Raw genomic sequence first — 14,427 nt, 5'->3', positions numbered from 1 at the left:
TTATCTTTTGGAAATATTTCATGAATCTTTTGAGAAGGGTAATTTACCTTCTTCTTTTTATGAAGCTTCTGTTTCCTTAATCCTTCAGAAAGAGAAAGATCCTACTGGATGTTCATCATATAGATCTATTTCATTACTAAATGTGGATGCACAATTCTTTCTAAGATTATGGCTAACAGTTTTGGAATTACTTTTTAACTACAATTATTTCTATGCATCAAACAGGCTTTATTAAAGGCCGTAACTCTTTCTCCAATGTTTGGAGACTGATGAACTTTCTATATTCTTCACTATCTAAGAAAACCCAATGTGTTATTTCTCGACGCAGAAAAGGCTTTTGATAGAGTGGACATATCTGTTAAAGTATTCAAAAAGATTGGTTTTGGTAATAATTTTAACAGATGGATTCAAATGATCTATAAGAATCCTACTGCTACTGCTATTATGAATAATCTTAGGTACTCTTATTTTTCACTTTCACCAGGTACTAGACAGCGATGTCCATCAAGCCCTTTATTATTTAATCTTGTACTGGAGCCTTTGGCCAGAACACTTCATGAAGCTAAAAATATTCATGGTATCTCTATAAATGGGACTATATATCAGATTTCCCTTGTTACGGATTCAGCAACAATAAATATATAAGTGAAGCAGGTGTTTTTATAACAAACAAAACGTTTATTAAACACTGAAAAACAAACCCCCAAAAGTAAACAAACACTATTGTAACCGGAAATCAGCTGCTGTGCAGCAGCTTAAACAGTTCTTAAAGGAATAAAGCGAAAACAGTTCTTAAAGCGATGTTGCGAAAACAGTTCTTCAAAGTAGTACTGCAAAAGTTCAAAATGCTTACAGTCCATTAAAGGAGAGACTTCTTAGATGATTTAAATTCTCTTTCACGTCGTGTTGCTGCGGTTCCCAATTGAACTATACTTTTCCCCGGAGACTTTATGAAGATGAAAATGAAACGGCTTAAAGGCACTGACCTTTCCTTGACAGAACTGTACCCAAACCCTTTCTGCTACATTTTGCAGGGATTAACATAGGGACAGCCAACGAATTCCTTCCGAATGAGGATCAAACAAGGTCGAACCGGTTTCACCGTCGAAATCGACTTCCCTCGATCTTTTAGCTGCCAAACTCCGATCTTCACTCTCCACTGATTTTTAACTGGCCGTATTATAAAGAAACTGCCGGCAATGACCTTTTCAACTGTAGGCATTAAATAAAACTCCATTGTACAACCAAACTGCGTCATAATATTGGATCACGCAGTGGCATGGAATCAAAATGGCAAATCCAGCCACGAACTGCTCCTCCTCACAGGGAGGGGTCCTCCTTTTATACCCTGTAAAAATACCTATCACATGACCTCTACTGGCAGGAAAATGACGTCACTCCACCATCACAAGACCACTACCTTAAGTCCAGTATAGCTTCAACACCACTGTCACGTGACAAGTACAAAATACCCACGGGTACGTAACACCCTTTATGCAGATGATCTTTTGTTTTATATTTCAAACCCTGAAGAATCTATTCCTAATCTTCTGGAAATACTAAATGATTTTGGAAAATTTTCAGGATATAAACTTAACTTAAATAAAAGTGAATTGTTTCCAATAAATGCTCCTGTTTCATATATAACGATATTCCATTTATAATTGTTAATTCTTTTGAATATTTAGGTATTATAATTACTAAAAAATATAAAGATCTTTATAAGGCTAATGTAGTTCCTTTAATGGCCTTTATGAAACAATTATTTTCTAGATGGAACTCACTTACACTTTCTTTAATTGGTAGTATCCATGCCATGAAAATGATGATTTTACCTAGATTTTTATATATTTTTCAAAATATACCTATATTTTTAACAAAAAAAATGTTTGATCAAATTGACTATTATTTTGTCCTTTATTCGGAACAATAAAAGACCAGGAATTAATAAGTATCATTTACAAAAATCTAAAAAAGATGGTGGACGTGCACTTCCTAATTTAAGATTGTATTATTGGGCTGTTAATATTCGACAATTATGTTTTTGGCTATATTGGCTCAACAAGAGCCAAAAACCAGCTTGGATTGATTTGGAATTAAAAGCTATTAAACAATTTCATTTAACCTCATTATTAGAAGCTCCATTACCTTTACAACTCTCTAAAATTCCAAATTTAATTCTCTACCCTGTTATTAAACAGTCCTTATGGATTTGGTTTCAGTTTCACAATTTTTAAAAAATTTTAAACAATTTAAATTGTCTAGCTCTCTATATCGATTTTTGTATTTAAACCTTCAAAAACTGATCCTATTTTTCTACTATAGAGAAATAAGGGGATCTGTTTTTTTGCAGATTTATTTTGTAATGGTCGATTGATGACTTTTGAAGAGTTAATTAGCAAATATTCTCTCTCTCATACACACTATTTGCAATATTTTCAGATTAGAATTTTTTTTACAAAAATACTTCTCTAAGTTTCCATATATGCAAGAATCTGATCAGTTGGATACTATTTTGAATATGAATCCTTTAGTAAGAGGTTCTATTGGTATAATTTATAATTTACTTTTACTACAAGAAGATAACTTCTCACTAAAGATTAAACAAGGTTGGGAGAGAGAACTTTTGTTAACGAAGATTGGTTGCGAGTTCTGAGAATGGTCAATTCTTCTTCGATATGTGCCAATCTCTTTTGCTTTTATGCTGTCATTGTGATTCCCTTGTCAGCTATGGTTGTCTTGTCCTCCCATTTTCATCTTTGGAATGTATCTTTCCTGCACCTTCTACTCAACTTTAAACAAATCCTCTCAGATGCCTTTGTAATCCCCTTTACTCCACTGTAATACTGATAGATCTGACTGTAACATGCTGTAAGGTTTCACTACTATGGCCTTCTATGTAATGTTCCACTGTTAAGGTCATGGTTTCTCTGTAGCAGCAACGTCTGTGTTATTAGTAGAGATAACGGGACTTTGGAATTCAGTGGCTATCCAATGGGAGAAATGTGGCTGTGTCTTGTGATTCTGGAAGCAGTTGATTTCATGGGTTTTTGCCACAGGGAGAGAGAGAGAGATGAAGAGAGAAGACACTAATGGAGAAATTTGGTAGGCCGCCGGACAGGGTGGACTCGGAGCAGGAGTCCGAAGGTTGGCGATGCTCAGGGGAGATCGCTGGTAGAAGAAGAACCGTTGAACTGCGTGAGCTCCAACTTTGTGTGCACAGACAGTTTCTGAAATGATGAAATCCTATCATTTCGCATTTCCCCCTCCCCCCACTACTTTCAAATCTCTTACTATCTTTCCTTTCGGTTAGTCCTGATGAAGGGTCTCGGCCCGAAACGTCGACAGTGTTTCTCCCTATAGATGCCGCCTGGCCTGCTGTGTTCCACCAGCATTTTGTTAATCATATGTTGTGTACCGTTTGTTATTTCAGGGTACTGATTTGTAACGGGACATATAGTGCAGCATCTACCCAAATGAAATTTCTTAAGTTTGGTTAGTCAGGGGGTTATCACCATCTCTATTAATCCTTCTCACATCTACTCCTGGGCTGGGCGAGGCACATGGACAGACAGACAGACAGATAGACATACTTTATTGATCCCTCAGGAAATTGGGTTTCTTTACAGCCACACCAACCAAGAATAGTGAAGAAATATAGCAATATAAAACCATAAATAATTAAATAATATTAAGTTAATTTTGACAAGTGGAAATAAGTCCAGCAACAGCCTATTGGCTCAGGGTGTCTGACACTCCAAGGGAAGAGTTGTGAAGTTTGATGGCCACAGGTAGGAATGACTTCCTATGATGCTCAGTGTTACATCTCGGTGGAATGAGTCTCTGGCCGAATGTACTCCTGTGCCTAACCAATACATTATGGAGTGGATGGGAGTTATTGTCCAAGATGGCATGCAACTTGGACAGCATCCTCTTTTCAGACACCACCGTCAGAGAGTCCATTTCCACCCCCACAACATCACTGGCCTTACAAATGAGTTTGTTAATTCTGTTGGTGTCTGCTACCCTCAGCCTGCTGCCCCAGCACACAACAGCAAACACGATAGCACTGGGTAGAGGCAAAATGGCTGGATCTACCTAGCGAAGGCATGGACACAGACAGACAGTTCCAAACAGGGCGAGGCTCCAAACACAGGCGAGGCGAGGCAAGGCTCCAGGCAAGGGAAAGCAAGGTGAGGCGAGGCAAAGCTCCAGGAGGAAGATGAAGGGAAGGGATACGGACAGGGAGTTAGGACAGGAACAATCCTGCAGCCAGAGGCTGAATCCTGATGCTATTTATGAAGCCAGTCCAAACGAGAATCAGCTGCCTCAACAGAAACTGGGGAAAGCCGGAAAACCGGGATTAAGGAACACGGACCGGACCGTGAACCAGAATGCGGAGTTCATGAGCCGGACCATGACAGTATCCCCACTTTATGGGAGCCTCCTGGCAATCCAAAATGCTTCCCAAGACTATGGGCGACACAGGTGATTGGGGGTCATTCAACAGGAGAGAGGATAGCGTGTGTTAAACGACAGTGTCTGTGTCGCTGGGTCCAAGTCTGGTTGGACTGTTCTGTCATATGGAGGGGCGTTGGGAGTGGACCCAAATGCACGACACAGACACTGAACTACCAGGAACAGGACTAGATGTGAGAAGGAAGCAAGGAAATTGGGGAAGAAAGGACGCTGGACACGACACAGGTTCTGGACGAGACAAGGATTCCAGCCCTGGGCTTGGACTTGACAAGGCTAGCGGAACCAGGACACGGAACTGGGAACTAGGAGCCTGGACTTGGACTCCAAGCCAGAGACTGGACAAGGACCCAGAACCTGGGACTTGACTCGGGCTCGGACTCCACAACCCAGCGAGGACAAGACATGGCTACAGGACGAGGAGAGGCACAGGACAGGATGAGAGGCTCCTGGATGGGACAAGGGAACCCCAGCACCGGATGAGGGAACCCCAGCACCGGGCTGGGCAAAGTACTCCTGGGCTGGGCGAGGCACATGGACCAGAGGAGAACACAGCTCATTGCGGCCAAAAAGTTCTGTTTTAACTTCATCAGTCCACAGGACTTGTTTCCACAATGCATCAGGCTTGTTTAGATGTTCTTTGCTAACTTCTAACCCTGAATTTTCTGGTGAGGACGCAGGAAGGGTTTTCTTCTGATGACTCTTCCATGAAGGTCATATTTATGCATTAAAATCTCCCACAACAACAGCTCTGTTATTATTACACCTTTCCAGAATCTGTTTCTCTTTTTCTGTTCCTCGATGTCTCTGTTTCTATTTGGTGGTCTATAAAAAACACCCAGTTGGGTTATTGACTCCTTCCTGTTAAGCATAGAAAATCTACAGCATAATACAGGCCCTTCGGCCCACAATGCTGTGTCAAACATGTACTTAAGAAATTACCTACGGTTACCCATAGCTCTCTAACCTTCTGTGTCATTAGTGCAGTGCAAAGACATAAAATTACTATGAGTTACAAAATAAGTAGTGCAGATAGTCTGAGTCTACAACTGTTTTCGACTTAAAGCAATCCTGTGCATTGGCCCCTCCATACCAGTCGGTGATGCAACCAGTTAGAATGCTCTTCGTGGTACATTCTCAGAAATTTGCGAGAGTCTGGTGACATGGTAAAATTCCCCGAGCTCCTTATGAAGTTAAGCCACAGGTGGTGTGGCAGGGGAACTGACTGTCCTTGTTCAGCAGTCACTTGCTTACTTCCCAGGATGTAAGTCACCCACGCCTGTATTCTCTTGGCATTTAGAAGGATGAGGAAGAGTGTACCTAATCTGGCCAGAGGATGTTAACTTGAGCTGCAAGTGCAAGAACAAGGGGTCACATCTCAGGCTGAGACTGAGATGGGAAATCTGCTCACTCAGAATGTGGTGAACATGTGGGGATGTGGGGGAGGTGCTGGAATGTGGGTGGTGGGTCAGTGCTGAGGGAGAGGTTGATGGTGAGTGGGTGGTGTTGAGTATGTGCTGCATTGAGGGAAAGCCAGTGGTTAGGAGTGTTATTCTACAGAAGGACCTGCAGCTTCGGGAGTTAGTACTGAGTGCATGATGATGTAGATAGATAGATAGATGGATAGATAGATAGATAGATACTTTATTCATCCCCATGGGGAAATTCAACTTTTTTTCCAATGTCCCATACACTTGTTGTAGCAAAACTAATTACATACAATACTTAACTCAGTAAAAAATATGATATGCATCTAAATCACTATCTCAAAAAGCATTAATAATAGCTTTTAAAAAGTTCTTAAGTCCTAGCAGTAGAATTGTAAAGCCTAATGGCATTGGGGAGTATTGACCTCTTCATCCTGTCTGAGGAGCATTGTATCGATAGTAACCTGTCGCTGAAACTGCTTCTCTGTCTCTGGATGGTGCTATGTAGAGGATGTTCAGAGTTATCCATAATTGACCGTAGCCTACTCAGCGCCCTTCGCTCAGCTACCAATGTTAAACTCTCCAGTACTTTGCCCACGACAGAGCCCGCCTTCCTTACCAGCTTATTAAGACGTGAGGCGTCCCTCTTCTTAATGCTTCCTCCCCAACACGCCAGCACAAAGAAGAGGGCACTCTCCACAACTGACCTATAGAACATCTTCAGCATCTCACTACAGACATTGAATGACGCCAACCTTCTTAGGAAGTACAGTCGACTCTGTGCCTTCCTGCACAAGGCATCTGTGTTGGCAGTCCAGTCTAGCTTCTCGTCTAACTGTACTCCCAGATACTTGTAGGTCTTAACCTGCTCCACACATTCTCCATTAATGATCACTGGCTCCATATGAGGCCTAGATCTCCTAAAGTCCACCACCATCTCCTTGGTCTTGGTGATATTGAGACGCAGGTAGTTTGAGTTGCACCATATCACAAAGTCCTGTATCAGTTTCCTATACTCCTCCTCCTGTCCATTCCTGACACACCCCACTATGGCCGTGTCATCAGCGAAATTCTGCACATGGCAGGACTCCGAGTTATATTGGAAGTCTGATGTGTACAGGGTGAACAGGACCGGAGAGAGTACGGTTCCCTGCGGCGCTCCTGTGCTGCTGACCACCGTGTCAGACCTACAGTCTCCCAACCGCACATACTGAGGTCTATCTGTCAAGTAGTCCACTATCCAGTGTGTGACTGCCGGTGCTGGCACACTCAACGATTCAGAAACAGCTTCTTCCCCTCTGCCATCCAATTTCTGAATGGACATTGAACCACTGAACACTACCTTACTGCTTTTTTCTTTCTATTTTTGCACTACTCATTTCATAAGAACATAGAAAACCTACAGCACGATAAAGGCCCTTTGGCCCACAAAGTTATGCAGAACATGTCCCTACCTTAGAAATTAGTAGGCTTTCCTATAGCCATTTTACTAAGCACCAAGTACCTTTCTAAAAGCCTCTTAAAAGACCCTATCATATCTGCCTCCACCACCATTGCAGGCAGCCCATTCCACGCACTCACCACTCTCTGAGTGAAAAACTTACCCCTGACATCTCCTCTGTACCTACTCCCCTGCACCTTAAACCTGTGTCCTCTTGTGGCAACCATTTCAGCCCTGGGAAAAAGCCTCTGACTATCCACATGATCAATGCCTCTTATCATCTTAGTCAGGGCACTGAGTTCATAGGTCAGTGAGTTATGCAGAGACTGACAAGGTTCTGCAGAACTTTCAAGTCACACACATGATGCTGGAGGAACTCAGCAGGGAAGCAGCATCTAGGCATGGAAGTGAACGGTCGGTGTTTCAAACTGAGACTCTTCATCAGGACTGGAAAAGAAGAGGACAGACGCCGGAACAAAAGGGTATGGGAAGAGGGGAGAAAAGGAGCTGGCTGGTGGGGGTAGGGGAGAAAGGGAATGATGTGAAAATCTGGGAGGTGATAGGTGGAAGAGGCAAAGAGCTGAACGAGATGAAATGTGATAGGAGATATTAAATGGAGAGAGGTGGGAAATAAGAGAGAGACTTGCCCATTAATAATAGTGGTGTTTAACAGAATCTTAGAGAAGTCATACAGGTGTGCAGAGATTGGGGGGGGGGGGGGAAGAGGGCTATTGTGCAGCCAGAAGGGATTTGATTAGTGAGGTGTCTGGTTTAAATCAGCACGTCATGGGTCGACCCTGTTCTATGGATCGGTGACTACACTGGATACAGATCGGTGAGCATATTTCACAATGGGAAAAGATAGGAGATACCCTGAAAGTAATCATTCTCGCTGAGTACCAGCTGTGGGTTGGGCGATAGGTTGTTCAGTGATTGAATTTTGCAGGAGAGGAAAATGGCCACTGGCGCAGAAGGGGAATTGAGACCTGGCTGAGGGGACTCTGGTAAGGAAATTCTTGCACCAGAGGGTGGTGAATCTGTGGAATTCATTGCCACAGACAGCTGCGGAGGTCAAGTTACTGGGGTGGGTACATTTAAAGCTTATGGTACAGAGCATTCATGGGCCTGGTGAATGGGGGTAGGATTGGAGGGGCCAAGTGGTCTGCACTACTTGTGCTGTCATGTTTCACACCAAGGTCATGAACTAACAGAGGTAAGCAGACACTGCTAAGACTGTGATCTTTTGCAAAGAAAAACTTTATTTTTCAGTTTACCAATTGCTCAATTAATACATTGATGGCAGGTCCTATCTTTTACACCCAGCTAGCTTTTTCACTCAGCTCCATCACTGGTGCTAAGGGTTGACTTCCTGGCTATCTCTTGATGATTAAGTTCCGATCAAGGAGGTTGGTCTCTATGCTTTCAAAGAGCTTGGTCCCCTTGTCAAGGTTATATCCCTGCCCAATGCTTGGTCCATTTGAAAATCTTGACGAAAATTGTTTTCATATTAATCGTCATAGTCAATTATTTCGTTCTCAGTTCCTCTCTTCCCCTTTTTTTCTTCTAGTGGTCTTCCTCAGCGGAAATATTCCATCTCATATTGCCTTTTCTCATTGGGGTTGGCCGCTCTGCAGCCATCAACACATGCTTGCGGACAAATGAAAACAAAGATCACTTTCAACACTGTATGGCATTCCCAGCAAACTTTTAGGAAGAAAACTTGATAATGGACAAGGGAGACATCTAGAGAGCAATCCCAGCAGAAAGTAGGGAGTGGGGTGGAGGGAGGAACTAAAAGTGTGCTTGTGATGATGGTGGAAATGACAAAGAATGAAGTTCTGGATATGGTTGTATGGGGTGTTTGGTATGGACAAGAGGAACCTGTTATGATGCAGTGAGGGCACAGTTTAAGTGAGAGGTGTATTGGAATTGGTTGACACATATACGTAGATACAGTGAAAAGCTTCTCTTGCAAACTGTTCATCTAGATCAGATCATTACGCAGTGTGATGAGGCACTGGGTGTTGACTGCATCCACTTCATCAAGACATTTGCGAAGGTCCCGGATATGAGTTTGGTCAAAAAGCTTCAGTGACTCGGCATTCAGCATGAGGTAGTAAATTGGATTAGACATTGGTTTTGTGGGAGAAGCCAGAGACTGGTAGCAGATGGTTGCCTCTCTGAATGCAGGACAGTGGCTCGAGGTGTGCCGCAGGGATTGGTGCTGGGTCAAATGTTGTCTGTCATCTATATTGATGATCTGGATGATAATGTGGTCAACTGGATCAGCACGTTTATGGATGAAGTAAAGATTGGGGTGCAGTGGACAGTGAGTTAAGTCTATCAATGCTTGCAGAGGGATCTGGATCAGCTGGAAAAATGGGCTGAAAATGTCAGGTGGATTTTAATGCAAACAAGTGCAAGGTGTTGCAGTTCAGTAGGACCAACCAGGGAAGGTCTTATACAGAGAAGAGAAGCGTACTGTGGAGTGTGGTAGAAGTGGGAATAGAGGTACATATTTCATTGAAAATAGTGTCAGAGGTAGATAGGGTCGGAAAGAAAGCTTTTGGCACACTGGCCTTCATAACTCAATGTACCGAGTACAGGAAATGGAATGTTATGTTCAACTTGTATAATCTTGTATAATGAACTCCTAATCTGGAGCATTGTAAGCAATTTTGGTTACCTACGTGCCTACAGGAAAGATGTAAGCAAGGATGAAAGAGTACAGAGTAAATTTACAAGGATGTTGTCGCGCCTGGTGGACCTGAGATAGATTAAATGGGTTAGGACAGCATTCTTCAGGATGTAGAAGATTTAAAGGAGATTTGATAGGAGTTTGCTACACTATGAGTGTTATAGATTGTGTATATACAAGTAGGCTTTTTGTACTGAGGTTGGGTGGTGCTTCAACCAGAGGTCATGGGTTAAGCTTGAAAAGGTGAGACATTTAAGAAGCATATGAGGTGAAATTTCTTTGCTCAGAGGGTTGTAAGAGTGTGGAAAGAAGCTACCAGCACAAGTGATGCATGCAAGCTCAATGTCAACCATTTGCAAAGTTTGGTTAGGTACATGGATGGAAGGGGTATGGAGGGCTATGGTCCCAGTGCAAGTAGGCAAATGGTTTTGGAATGGACTAGATGGGCTGAATGGTCTGTTTCCCTGCTGTAGTGTTCTTTAGCTCTCTGCTTATCACCTTTTTGGGGCTGTACTGCAAGCCCCAATGACCAACAGGAATTAGAGCAGGGAGATTGCAAGAAGTATTGGCTTGTGATGGTGGAGCTTTTAACTTTCCTAACCGAGTCTGGGATTGCCATAGTGCTCAAGACTTAGTTTGGGTAGACTTTGTTCAACAATGTTTCCTCGGCCAATATATCGTGGCCTTTTACTGGACAGAAGGTAAGTTTGACCTTCTCCTCGGAAATAGGTCAGGACAAGTGGGCGAGGATCAGGCTGATGATCACTGACATTTGTTGTTTTGCTGCAACCATACAGTGCAATACACATAAAAATAGACTAAGTTACAATAATAGATACAAAATAAATCAATAATGTCAAGAAGAGCCATTTAGTGAGGTAGTGTTCACGGGATCTTGGACCATTCAGAAATCTGATGGCGGAGATGAAGAAGCTGCTCCTAAATTGTTGAGAGTGTGTTTTTTTATTTATTTAGAGAAACAACACAGAATGGTCCTTCTGGCCATTTGACCACACCACCCAGAAACCGCAACAATCCCAATTTAACCCTATCCTACTGACGGTACAACTATTACACTGACCAACTAACCTACCACTACGTCTTTGGACTGTGGGAGGAAATAAGAGGACCTTGAGAGAACCCAGCATTTCAGGGGGAAGATGTACAGAGACTCGGCTCCCGGCATTCCTACTTCCTCTCATAGGCCCTTTCAGCTCATGAAACACAGCAATCCGTTTCCCATCTATTTAACCCTAGCTGAATAATAGTACAATTTATAATAATCAACTAACATTCTAACCAGTACATCTTTGGAATATGTGACGAAACCAGAGCACCTGGAGGAAATCATAACTGTCATTGGAAGAACCTACAAACTCCTTATGGAATGGTACAGTAATTGAACTCCAAGCTCCAGAACACCCCAAAATGAAATAACGTCATGCTAACGACTATGCTACTATTGTGCCTTGAATTGGGATGATGCTCTTGGGCTTTGCGGAAAAAGAGGTAACCTTAACAAATGTAATCCTTGCAAGGTTCACTGCGTGGACTCTTTTTTTCTTTTACATAGCAGTCTTCTCCCCAATAAACTTTCACACCCTGACTAATGAAGAACTTATCAACTTCCACCTCAACTACATACAACAACTTTGCTTCCTCAGCTGCCCGTGACAATGAATTCCACAGATTCACCACTCTCTGGCAAAACAAGTTCCTTCTAATCTTGTAATATTGTATGGAACTGTTCCTGTCCGTGTACCTGTCCAAATGTCCTTGTGTTTGATGTAATATCTCACTAAAACCATTCCTGTCCATGTGCCTGTCCAAATGTCCTTGAGTTTGACCTAATATCTCACTAAACTAATGTTGAAATACAATGTCGGAAAGCATATAGTCATGCACTTTGGTTTAAGAAATATACAGGCAGACTATTATATAGATGGGTGGAGCATTCAAAATGAGAAAAGATGTAAAGGGACTTGGGAGTCCTTGTGTAAAATACCTGAAATGTTAACCTCCAGGTTGAGTCAGTTGTGAAGAAGGCAAATGCAATATTGACATTCATTTCTAGAGGTATAGAACATAAGAGCACGGACGTGATGTTGAGGCTCTATAAGGCACTTGTGAGACCACACTTGGAGTATTGTGTGCAGTTTTGGGCTCCTTATTTTAGAAAGCATATAATGACATTGGAGAGGGTTCAGAGAAGATTCACGGGAATGATTCTAGTAATGAAAGGGTTCCCGTATGAGGAACATCTGGCAGCTTTTGAGCTGTATTTCCTGGAGTTCAGGAGAATGAGGGGGGATCTAATGGAAAATTCTGAACATTCAAAGGCCTGAACAGATTAGATAAAGCAGTTATTTCACATGGTAGGTGACTCCAGGACAAGAGAGCATGACCTCAATATTGAAAGACGTCCTTTTAGAACTGAGATGCGGAGAAGTTACTTCATTCAGAAGGTGGTAAATCTGTAGAATTTGTTGCCACGAGCGGCTGTGGAGGCCAGGTCATTGGATATATTTAAGGCAGAGATGGAGAGGTTCTTGATTAGCCAGGGCATCAAAAGGTATGGGGTGTGGGGAGTGGGGATGACTGGAAGAATTAGATCAGCCCGATTGAATGGCAGAGAGGCCTCAATGGGCAGAATGGCCAGCTTCTGCTCCTATATCTCATGGTCTTATGGTGTAAACAGTTCCCATCTGTGTAGCTGTCCAAATGTTCTTCTGTTTGACCTAATACCTCGCTAAAAGGTTCCCATCAAATGTCAGAGTGTTGGAACTAGTATCAATATTCTTACACATAAAGTGTGAAAGAGAGATGAGAGTGGATATTGGACCACTGGAAAACAGAGAACCATTGACAGAGGACTGAGCCACTGAGCCACTCTCAAATTCATTCAAATTTAAATTCATTGACAAACCAGGTAGGACTTGCACGGTGAGCGGTAGCGTACTGACGAGTGTGGTAGAACAGGGTGATCTGGGAATGCAGATACATCTATAATTCCTTGAAAGTGGTATTATAGGTAGGTAGGATAGTAAAGCTGTAAATTTTACTAGCGCCGTTGGGAATGGTTTAATATCTTCTTCGGCTGTCCATCGATTTAGATGTTGACTAAGGCCTGGGCAAGGTTGTATGGAAGACCAGCAGTTGCCCATACTGCAAGTCTCCCCTCTCCACGCCAACGATGTTGTCCAAGGGAAGGGCAAGGGCTGATACAGCCTGGCACTGGTGTCGTCGCAGAGCAATGTGTGGTTCAGTGCCTTGATCAAGGACACAACACGCTGCCTCAGCTGAGGCTCGAACTAGCGACCTTCAGATCACTAGACCAATGGTTTAACCACTTGGCCACGCACCAGCACGTTAATAAAATATGGTTTAATATAATATGACAGGGGGATGGGAGCCAGTATGATGGAGCTGAGGATGAGCCAACAGGTTTACAAGTAGATGATGCGTGTAACATGAACATAAGGAAGGACAAGCCAATGATTGGGTACAAATGCAGACAGAGCAAAGAGTTAAATTGTACCAAAGAGGCAAAATTCAAAAGGGCAAAGAATGCAGGACTGAAGGTGCTGTATTTAAATATGCATAGTATTCAAAATAAGGTGGACAAACTCGTGGTGTAATTAGGGATTGGTCAGTATGACACTATGGGTATCACTGAGTCATGGCTGAAAGAAGACCATAGTTGGGAGCTTAGCATCAAAGGATATACTTTGTATCAAAAGGACAGGCAGGAACACGCATGCCGTAGTGTGGCTCTGTTGGCAAGAGACAAAATTACATCTTTAAAAAGAGGTGACATACAGTCAGAGAATGTTGAATCTTTGTGGGCAGAGTTAAGAAATTGCAATGGTAAAAAAAATTATGGAGATCATATACAGGCCTCCCAATAGTAACCAAAATGTGGGGTTGAGCTTGCAAAGGGAGCTGGAAAAGGCATGTAATAAGGGTAACAACATAATTGTAATGGGGGGATTCAATATGCAAGGGGATTGGGAAAATCAGGTTGGTGTCAAATCGCAAGAGGGAGAATATGTTGAGTGCCTATGAGATGGCTTTTTAAAGCAGCTTGTTCATGAGTCTACTCAGGGAAAGGGTATCTTCGTTATGGTGTTGTGTAATAACCCAGATCTTATTGGGTTTAACATAAAAGAACCCTTATGAGGCAGTGATCATAATACAATTGAATTCATCCTGCAGTTTGAGAGGGAGAAGCATAAGTCACATGTATCAGTATCACAATGGAACAAAGGGAATTACAGAGGCATGAGAGAGAGAGGAGCTTGCCCAGGTGCATTGGAGGAGGATACTGATGTGTACGATGGCAAAGCAGTGATGGCTGAAAATTTTGGGAATTGTCCACGAGGCAC

The sequence above is a fragment of the Hemitrygon akajei genome, chromosome 7 (assembly GCF_048418815.1).
Source record: "Hemitrygon akajei chromosome 7, sHemAka1.3, whole genome shotgun sequence".
Taxonomy (NCBI): domain Eukaryota; kingdom Metazoa; phylum Chordata; class Chondrichthyes; order Myliobatiformes; family Dasyatidae; genus Hemitrygon; species Hemitrygon akajei.
This window is presented reverse-complemented; position numbering follows the sequence as displayed.